The sequence below is a fragment of the Tauraco erythrolophus genome, chromosome 1 (genome assembly GCF_009769465.1).
Source record: "Tauraco erythrolophus isolate bTauEry1 chromosome 1, bTauEry1.pri, whole genome shotgun sequence".
NCBI classification, from domain to species: domain Eukaryota; kingdom Metazoa; phylum Chordata; class Aves; order Musophagiformes; family Musophagidae; genus Tauraco; species Tauraco erythrolophus.
The window spans coordinates 62781891-62791781 of record NC_141465.1 but is presented as its reverse complement, the minus strand read 5'-3'; the positions used below and the strand labels follow the sequence as shown (position 1 = coordinate 62791781).

Genomic DNA, 9891 nt, shown 5'->3' with positions numbered 1-9891 from the left:
TGGCCCCACGCAGCGGCCCACGCCAGCGCCGCGGGCAGCAGAGGCGCCGGCTCCCTCCCCGCAGGTCGCCCGCCCCCACCGGGCCCTGCCCGCCGCGGCCGCCTGCTGCGCTTACGGGGAGACGCGGCCGCACTGCGGGCGAACACGCCGCCCCCTCGCCTCCGCCAACCCGCCAGCCGGCCGGTGGCTCCTGGCCGCCCCGATGGCCCAGCACAACGATCCGCCCCCTTTTCCCCGCTGCGCTCCGGTCCGGTCCCGTCCCGGTGTGACACGCCCGCCCCGCCGCCGCCGCCGCCACCCCCGCGCTCGAGGCGCGCCCGTCGGGCCGCCAGGGGGCGCCGCCGCCCCGCGCCCTCCGCAGCCCACCCAGGCGGGAGGGAAAGCCGGAGCGGCGCGCGAGCTGCTCGCGCCCGCCCCGCCCCGCCCCGCCGTCACGTGCCCGGTGCGAGCGCTCCCCGGCCCTCCCGGCGGCGCCGCACGCGACTTTCCGCGGGGCGCGAGCCGCTAGGGGGCGCCCCGGGGGCGGGCGGGCCGGCCGAGTGGCCTGCCCGGCCCGGCGCGCGCCGCTTGTTGACCGAGCGGCGGTTGGTGGCGCGAGACTCTCTCGTGACGCGCTCGCAGGAAGGGCGGGGGGGAGGAGGGGCTGCTGCTGGGGACACCGAGGGAGAGGGGGAGGAGAAGGAGGGGGGAGAGAGAGAGAGGGAGGGAGGAAGGAAGGGGGGGGGGAGGGGGGGATAGAGAGAGGAGGGAGAGCGCGGCCGGGGCTGCGAGCTGGGAAGGAGGAGGAGGAGGAAGAAGGCGGGCAGGAGGCGGTGGTTGCGTGCGTCCGTGCGGGGGAGAGCCGCGATGTGAAGCCCCCCCACACGGCCCGGCAGGGCAGGCGGCGGCGGCGCCCCGGGAATGTGCGTCTGGGACGCGGCGAAAGGTGAGCGGCAGCGCGGGGCTGTCGGAGCGGGCGCGTTCCCCCTTCGCGGCGCGGCGGCCCCGGCCCCCATGGCCGCCCGGAGCTCGCGAGCGCGCCCGCGTGCGCGCGTGCGGGGGGTGGCGCGGGGACGGCGGGGAAGGAAGGGGGAGCCTTCGGCGGCCGCGGGGCCCGCAGCCCCTGCCCCGCCTCGGCCCCTCCCTGGGCCCGCGGCCTGGTCCTCCTCCTCCTCCCTGCCGCAGCTCTTCCCCGGCGCGGGGCTCGGCGGCGGGGCCGGGCCGGGCCGGGGGTTGGGACGGCGAGGGGGGGAGGGTGGCGCGCGGGGTTATGTAACCGGCGCGGGGAGCCTCGCTCGGCTCCGCTCGCCCGCGCGCGGGAGGGCGGGGGCGCGGGACACACACACACACACGCGGACCCCTGGGCGCGCGCGGGTGTGCCGCGCGAGGGCGTGCCGGGTGGGCGCGTGTCTGGGTCCGCCGCCCCCGCTCGCCGTCCCCCCCCCGCGCCCCCCCCCCCCCGCCGGCCGCGGCACCTGCGTGTGCGTGTGTCGGTCACATGGGGCCTGCGCCTCAGACACAACACGCGTCCCGGCGCTGAGCCGGAGTGATGCTGCGATTATTTTGCCAGCTAAGGGGTCACTGCAGGGAAACGGGTTGGAGGAGGAGGAGGAGGAAGGCTCGAGCCCGGGCGCAGCCTTGCCCCCTCGGTCGCAGCACGCGCCGGGGCACTCAGCTGTAGCAGCGCGTGTCTGTGGTTTTTCCTGTCGTGCGTGTCGCAAGTTGTATTTGCGGAGGAATAGCGCGGGATGTAAGCAGCGTGCGGAAAGGACGAGGAGCCGTGGGGGATAAGTCAGCCCGCGCTTACAAACACTGAGCGACGGACGTGTTCGCTCATGCCTCTTTGCCCCTGCCCCATCTAACGTTGATGCGTTTGGCTCCGTAGTTACCATTGACTTGACACTGAGCAAAAAGCCCCCGATGGGCGATGCGCGGTAATGGCATATTAACCTTAATAAGCGAGAGAAAAATAATATCACAAGCACGTGATTTTTTTGGTACAAAACCTGTGTGTTGTATGCTGCAATATTCCCTTATTTCTGATGCTTTAAAATTAATGTCAGAGTCTTCAGAATGACAGGGCTGTGAATACTCTGTGTCAATGAGAGATTTTCTTCGTGAAAAGATGAATTGATGTTTGTTTGGCATCTTGATTTAAAATCCAGGCCCAATCTCAAGTTCAATGCTGTAGTCCAAAGAAGTGAGGGATTGTAATTTTATGATCCAAATTCGTTATTCATTTAGATGCTACTGTTGCTCAGGTAGAACTGTGTAAAACAGTTGCCTAATTACTATTTGTTGCAAGAGGTTGTAGTTGAAATTTATTTCTGGAATAGTTCTGTCTTAGTAAGGCTTATGACATTTAACACAGAAATCCGAGTCTCTGACTAATTCTTTGCCATCTTGTCTCAAGCATGTAGTTATTACCCATTCCCACCATATTGGTCTTTCATTCAGTCCACTTCTTTCACTGAACAATGTACCAAATCCCTGTTAGTAAATAATCCCAAGCTGTCAGACTGGAGGTCATTGGTAGGACAGTATTAGTAGAGGCACAGTGCAGACACCTGCCTCGTGACTCACTGATGTTTAACTACTTGAAGATAGGCTGTTTTAGAAGTGAAGCTCTAGCAGGAAAAATACATTAGCATATTTCAAGCCCGGGTAGTAAACTGATTGTACAATTTCCTGTGTGCGATATACACATCTTCAATACATTATTCAGTAATTGGCTTTTCAAACGTAGCACCAGTCCATCTTTCTGGATAGTATGTATGTACTTTTACTTAGTCACAGCCTGTTCTGATGCAGTGATAGTGTGTTGTAACCGAGTGCTGATTTTGATTAGTCTTTTCTGATCCTCTGACCCAGATGTCTCTTTTAAAGAAGTTTCATGGCAAATTTTCAAATTTTTTACCACCCATTTCAGTTACCAGCAAGATTAAAAAAAAAAAAGTACAAAATATTCAAACACAAAACCAGGTTTTGTGTAGATAGAAAAAATTAATATGATTGCACAGACTTTTTTTTTTTTTTTAATAAATCAGTTGTTCAGGACAAGCAAGAGAAGAATGACTTGCCTGACCCTGCTGTGTGCGTTCCCCATTTAATTTGTTAGCTGTTGTTTATGTCATGAAGAATGAATTTTTTTGTATTGAACATTTTTCTGTTTTAATTAAAAGTGTATATTTTTATCACTCAGATCTCTGTCAGCTCTTAGCAGCGTGTTTGCCTGGTATAGATGTAACAAGGGAGCTAAATATCCAAATGTTGAAACCCTCTCTCAGGAATACAATGTAGATTAATTTGGTGATAGTGCCATGTGTTTACCTAAGAATAGCAAAATGAGGAAAAACTGGAAGCAAATAGAAATGGGAGCAGCCATGGAGTTATAAAGAAAGTCGAAGTAAGAGAGCAAATCTAAATGGATGTGAAAGAGCATGAGGAATTCTCAAACATGTATAGTATAGTGTACTTGTGGAAGTTGTCTTTTTTTTAAGAGATAAATTTGTTTAATGCTTCTCCCTGAGAGCAGCTTTCTGCTCTGTTGTGGAAACCAGACAATGTTTTAATTGGAGACATAAATGTTTTTAGGGAGGAGGGCCTCCCGTATCTGTGGTGCCCCCACTTCTATATTTCATGTGGAGTAACTGGTGCTCATAAGATAGAGGTCAGAATTAGGAAATCCTTCTCTCTCCGCATTCAGTGGAAGAGAGGTGAGTGTGTAGAACAGCTTTAAATTCTGGGCAGTGATGTCCTGTGGCTTGTATTTTCAAAACTAACTGAAGGACTGCTGCTTCTGTAGTTAAAGAATCTGTGATTTTTACATTCAGCCAGGAGGTACTTTTAGTTTGGTATACCCATAGTAAGGATTGTTTTATCTTCCATATTCTTTGCTGTAATTGCCTAAGCAGAGCATAGTCCTGAATTTCAGCGTTAGCTTTTGGGAAAAGTAGTATTTTTATTAATTCTTTATATTTTTTTTTTAACTGATCTCTTATCTCAAAGCTTCAGGTCTCCCAATTGGTATCTATTTAATAGTGCTGAAGCTGGTGGTTTGAAATTTAGTTGCTTGCATAAGTAAAGCTTAGCCATATTGTGGTTAACTCTTCTGTGTTGGTTTTGCTTTCTGTTCCCAGCTGTCTGTAAATATTTTAACCAAATCCCAACATAAGGAAGTTATCGGCTGTTATCTCCTTATTTGGTCTGCTTGAATTCATGCAGACCTTTTCAGCTTCCTGATTTATGGAAGTAAATCATCCTGAAAAAGAGAAAGCTAATTTCGCTCAGAGCACACTGCTCAGGTACTTTGCAGAGTCACTCTTGCAAATGCAGGTGGGTTGGTTTGAATGCCAAAATGTGAAACCAGTGCTCAAGCTATGCAGAGTAGGGTTGAGAACTGTTACAAGTTTTTTTTTTCATATTGAGTTAGAGATTGGCAGTATTCTGGCAGGGTGAGGTATGTGGTGTATTTTGACAGGATCCTGGGGACTGTTGCTAAAATTTTTGATCAGATTCTAGTTGTCAGTGAATATCCAAAGTAAAACAAAGTTTTCGTCTACCATGTTTATGACTTCATTTTTTTGAGGTGACTCAGATCAGCTGTTAGTTCAGTGCATGATGAGTCAGCATCTTGGACAAATGGTTGTACTCAAATCATTTTGGAAACGCAGGAGCTGTTGCTATTTAACAGAAGTCATGAAATTGCTGATAATTCTTACACATAGGAAAGCCCATGGCATGTAGGGTGAATTACTAGCGCAGTTTACCAAGTAGAGTAAATGTATTTTACCGTTTTGTACTGTTGAATGCAACTCCCAGTTGAACTGAAGAACTAAATTGTCTGTACTGAAAGGATACTGTTCTTGGTTTCTGAATCTGCCTGTTGTTTTCAGGAAACATTAGGGCATTGGGAAACTGGAAAAAATGGCTTTTCAGTCACTGTTTCCTAGATTTCCATGCTAGAAGTGCGTTGTTTGTTAAGCAGTTCCAAGAATCGTCTTTTAAACAATACGGGGCGGGGGAAGTGGTAATGACTTTTCACTCTAATTTCTGGCTGATCAGGAATTTGAAGTTGTAAGTGTTGCTCCTCCATAAGGGTTCCCATAATTTCTATGTTGATTTTTAACCTAAGTTCTACAAACCTCATGTTTGCCTGGCATATGCCATTTTTTCTCTGTGGCCTTTTTTTTTTCTGTCTCCACTAAGGAGCAGGATACCACTGTTGTTTTGATGTCAGAGGTCCTTAAAATACCAACTTAAAACCACTTCAGGCCAAGAATGCAATTCAGATTTGAGTTTAATTTAGGGATCCTAAAGAATTAGAGCATTCTTGTTTTGTTTTAAGAACTTAGAACTATGTTTTTTCAGGAAAACACTGAAACACTGTACTCTTATCTTTTCTCTCTCCTCTAAATCCAGGAGGAAACTTGAGAACATACTGGATCAGATCAAAAGTTTGCCTCAGTAATAGTAAAGAAACAAACATAATGAGATACTTTGCCTTTATATTCTGAGTTCCTATAGTTTGTTACCTTTTTTTAAAAAAAAAAATTAATCTTTAGTGGCTTCTTATTCCATTCATCTGTTCAACCCGTATGGACTTTTAGCATTCTTGATGTCCTGTGTCAGAAAAGCCACAAATAAACTAGGTAATAGATGAAAAAATATTTCCATTTGTTTTGATCTCTCCACTTACTAGTTTCATCTGATTCCTCCTAGTCTTTTTGGTCTGAGTTGATGATAAAAGTAGTATACATGGACTAATGAAAGATGTAGAAAACTTGAGTAGAAACTGAAAACTTTGAGGCTAAGCATAGAAGCCATGTCTTGTGAAGATTTTACTTCGAAAAATATTTTGAAGCTTTGAATTTCAAAGGCAAATCCAGAAAAACATTTGGGAACCTGACTATGCAATGTCAGTTGGAATTAAGTAGTGTCATTCAAAAGCTGCTGTGAATAGAAAATCTCCCTATTTAGATACTGAATCTATAGTCATCAATACTTTTGCTAGTAAAATTAATTGAGTTCTTAGAATTTTGCTGCTGTATATGTTCAGTGCTGCCTGTATGCAAGTAGAGAGATGGTTCTCCTTAGTGTCTGGCATCAGCTACCACTTGAGATTGGCAAAGTGGATGTCTTATCTCTTTTTTTCCCTGAAAAGCCTAGTCTCATCAGCACCTGCTCACTGTACACTGATAACATTGAGTTGAGCATAAAGTACAACTGCCCTGGGCACTTCTCCTGAAAAAAGAATAACTTGTAGAGAAGTAGTACCTTCTCATTACATTAGTTAGAGCATTGGCCCAGAGCAGATTTGTTTCCGTGCCATTCTCTATTGCCAAAGTGGTTAATCTGGGTAGCGAGCAGTCAAACTGGTCAGCAATAAAGGTAAATTTGTTGTGTGTATATACGTGCACACGTGTGTGCACACAAACACACACATACATGTATACATATATCCAAACAAATACGTAAAATCAATTAAAAATACGTAGTCTCTCTCAACAAGATTTCTCCAGTCTGCTGGCCTCAAGTGTAGGGAATCTGGGGAAGCTGAAGATAGCATATGTCAGATGTTTTTGCCAGCACAGTTTCTCTGAATTCAATGTTAACAAATTCAGACCCTTCACAGAAGGCTTTTTATTTGTTTTGAATGATTACACATCCAGTTACCCACTTTTCCTGCCTTAAGTTTTTCTTCAGCTTTACAAGGACATTTCCTTCAGTTGTGCCTAGGAAGTCCAAATCATTCAGCAGCGGCAACTCTTCTCATTACTTGGGAGGAGGGATCATGGTTTACTTACCCTACCAACTGCTTGACCTACCTACGCCTCAGCATAGGCTTCTTGTGTAAGACGCAAGTTGTGGGACTGGATTGTCATCAGACTGAGGAATTCACAAACTAAAAACTTCCCAAACAAGTTGTATTGATTTATTACGTAGAAAAATGAACATCCCACTCTTCCTTTTCAAATAAGAGTATCACAGTTCTCTGTTCTTGAATACTATAGACAGCTAAACATAGGGGCTTGAAAGATTACCCAACTCGTATCTCACTTATTATTTCAGATACTCAAGGCTAAGAGAGAAAGAGAATTTCCTTTGGTGGTTTACAATCCATTCACTATGTTGCTATTGAGAGCCCTAATTCCACAAGCTATGTGTCTTACTCTGATTTTTCTTAATGGATTTTATTCTAGAATCTAGGCATTTAGAAGCTGGCGTAAAGATTGTGAGTATACTAAGTCCTCTTGAGGTTGAAGCCCCCAAAGAATGTAAGTGCAAAAGAGAAATGATGAAGCCAGTTGCTGAAGTCTGCTGAAACTTGCCAGTAAGAACAGTTGTATCAAAGAGGTGATATTTGAACTCGAGTGAATTGAGCTATGTGGCTAAATATAGCAATTAAAATTTTTGAAGAAGAGCCGCTCATCACTGAGAAACTCTGAAGGGGAGGGGAGGAAGTTTTACCAAACAATGCAGAAATGTTGAAACTGAAGCCAGAGTCTTCTGTGAGCAGAAGAAAAATTCGGCCAAGTTAAACCACTACTTGTGACAAGCTCTAAATGGACTGTAGCTGCTACTGAGTGGTGTTCCTAGAGGGGAATGAAACATTGACAGTTGGTCTCGAATCTGACTTGCTATTTTTCAAAGAAATAACCATCTCAAATGCCATGTATTAAAGCAAGAAAGTATCTTCTTGAAAACAGATTGCTCAAAGCTAGTGCAGACTGTGTAGTGATGCTGGTTTGTGTACCTCACGCTTATCGTTCCTTAAGTTGTGACAGTTAAAACAATTGTCCATCCTGGACTCCAAGTCAGTTGTGAAAAGGTTTAAACACTTTTGTCCTGTGCAGCTCTCATATAAATTGTTGCCTCCTGTACAACTGCTTTAGGTCATTGTGATGATTCACCAGCAAAAGGAATGTATATTTCTTAGTTGTTACTTGTATGTAAAGTATTTAGTCCTGGATGTTAAAATAAACTGATCTGAAATAAAGGCCATTTTGAGTTGCAAAAGTATTCAGTTTGGAAACTGGATTAGTTTAGCAAAGAGCTCCTCTGTCTCTTTCTTGGGGAGTGGTTGAACTGAAGGTCAGAGTATCATTTCTTTGGTGTCTAGCTCAAAGTATGCACAGAACACGGTTTTAGAATCTACACAGAAGGAGTTTATTCTGAAGGACTTGTTTTTTTCCGTGCTTTATGTGAGTTGTGTGATATTTCACCTTTCTAGCAAATGTCAGGGATGTTCGTATTTTATAAAAGTACTATTTCTAAATTTATCATACTAACAGTTTTGTGTCTAATATTTAATTTGTCCAAGATGTTAATGATTTTTCTTTCTAAGTTATGCTCTTAGGTTTACTCACAGGAGATGGGGTTAGTGTTGAGTGTTTTTTGGGGACAGATAGTTTTCAAATGTCCTTCAGTTAATTTTATTTCTATTACTTTACAATGTCATCAAAGATTGAATTGCAAAACAGAGCTTGCAGGTTAACCCTGTAGGCGTTTGTAGTTAGAAGTGATTGTTGTATGGCACGTGTGGCTTAAGATGTGGAGTGGACTTAGCCACTTCTGAGTTGTTCAGTTGTAGCTTTCTTTGAAAACTCTTACCTTATGGAAAAGGTGAGAAGGCCTATGGCTCTTGTTTATTGGAGGAAAAACTAAGTAGGGCTAGTTAGCGAAGAGTAGCTAGTTCACTGCAACTCTGTATCCACATTTGTGCCACAGTTAGTTGGTTATAGCCCTGACTCTGAAGGTTGGTTTCTAAAAAATGGCTAAGAGAGTCTTAAGATCGCACTGGCAATGAAAGCAACAGTCCCATCCATTCCTCTCTTCTGGCCTGTCTGCTTTGGCTTTGTCTGATGCTTTTGTGAGTCAGTTCAACTTGCTGAACTGGCAGGAATCTAACCTGTAAAATTATGTCAATTTTCTGTTGCATATAGCACCACTATGAACATAGAGGGTCATGTGAATTTAGAGGTAATGTAGACGTTGGGAAGAAGGGATAAAGTCTGTTAGGCCAGCAGAAATTGAAGAGCAGAACCATCCCTTTTGGTGGCAGTCAGCCATCCAGTTGACTCAACTCGCTTGTGAAACTTCACCCTGAGAGTTTATTTCCCGGCTAGAATAAAATTCAATTGCTTTGCAACATACTAATTATTTTATTTTAATATGGAACAATATTGTTAACTCTGACGTGTCTAAAATCATGGGGATTTAAAAATACCATACCTTAAAAAAAAAACTTTTAAACTGTCTTTTTTTATTTTTAAGTTCTTTTGCTGGATTCTGAACTTTTCAATATGTGGTAGAAAACAGCTTTAGACCCTGTAGCAGCAGCTCTTTTCCAGAAGACTCAGCCAAGAATAGGGCTCTCTTGTGCTGAGAAATGTGTAAACACATGAGACAGTTCTTTCCTCAAAGGGCTTGCAGACTAGTGCCAAGTAGAGTGGTGAGTTTGATGTGGGAGCTGGAATGTAGATGCATGAAACTCAAACAGGCCACAAAATACCCACTTGATGGAAACAACTTTTAAGCCCTGCTGAGCTGAGATGGATTCAATCTACAGTTCAAGCAGAAAATTTGATACTCATTAGCAGTGGCCCGAGATATCCGTGCTTCCGTTAGCATTAGAGTTACACCTTCAAGAATAAGCCTTGTGGTGTTTGAGTATGTTAATTAAATCAAGTTCTTTTGCATTAGAAGACATTGACAGGATCTTCACTCTGGTCAGAAAAGCAAAATAGCTGTTACTATGTGTTAAACTTTCACTCAGCTTTCAGTTACCTGAAACTGCATTATCTGGATTAGAAGTTATTTGTGCCATGTATTTAGACACAAATCTGGCAGGGTTATTTGTTGAGTCACAGTGCAGCCTCTTTTTCTCTTCGGAACTAGTTCATGTGCTTT

At 45.0% G+C, this 9891-nt stretch overlaps 1 protein-coding gene across 5 annotated transcripts in view; it reads left to right on the top strand.

The window, feature by feature from the left end:
- The first annotated feature begins 840 nt into the window (after positions 1 to 840).
- The window catches only part of REV1 (REV1 DNA directed polymerase), a 62551-nt gene continuing 53500 nt past the window's right edge, over positions 841 to 9891 (top strand). For all 5 annotated transcript variants that reach the window (XM_086619491.1, XM_086619502.1, XM_086619518.1 and 2 more), the window contains exon 1: positions 841 to 925. The gene's annotated coding sequence lies outside the window, so the exon portion shown is untranslated. The remainder of the gene's footprint in view (positions 926 to 9891) is intronic.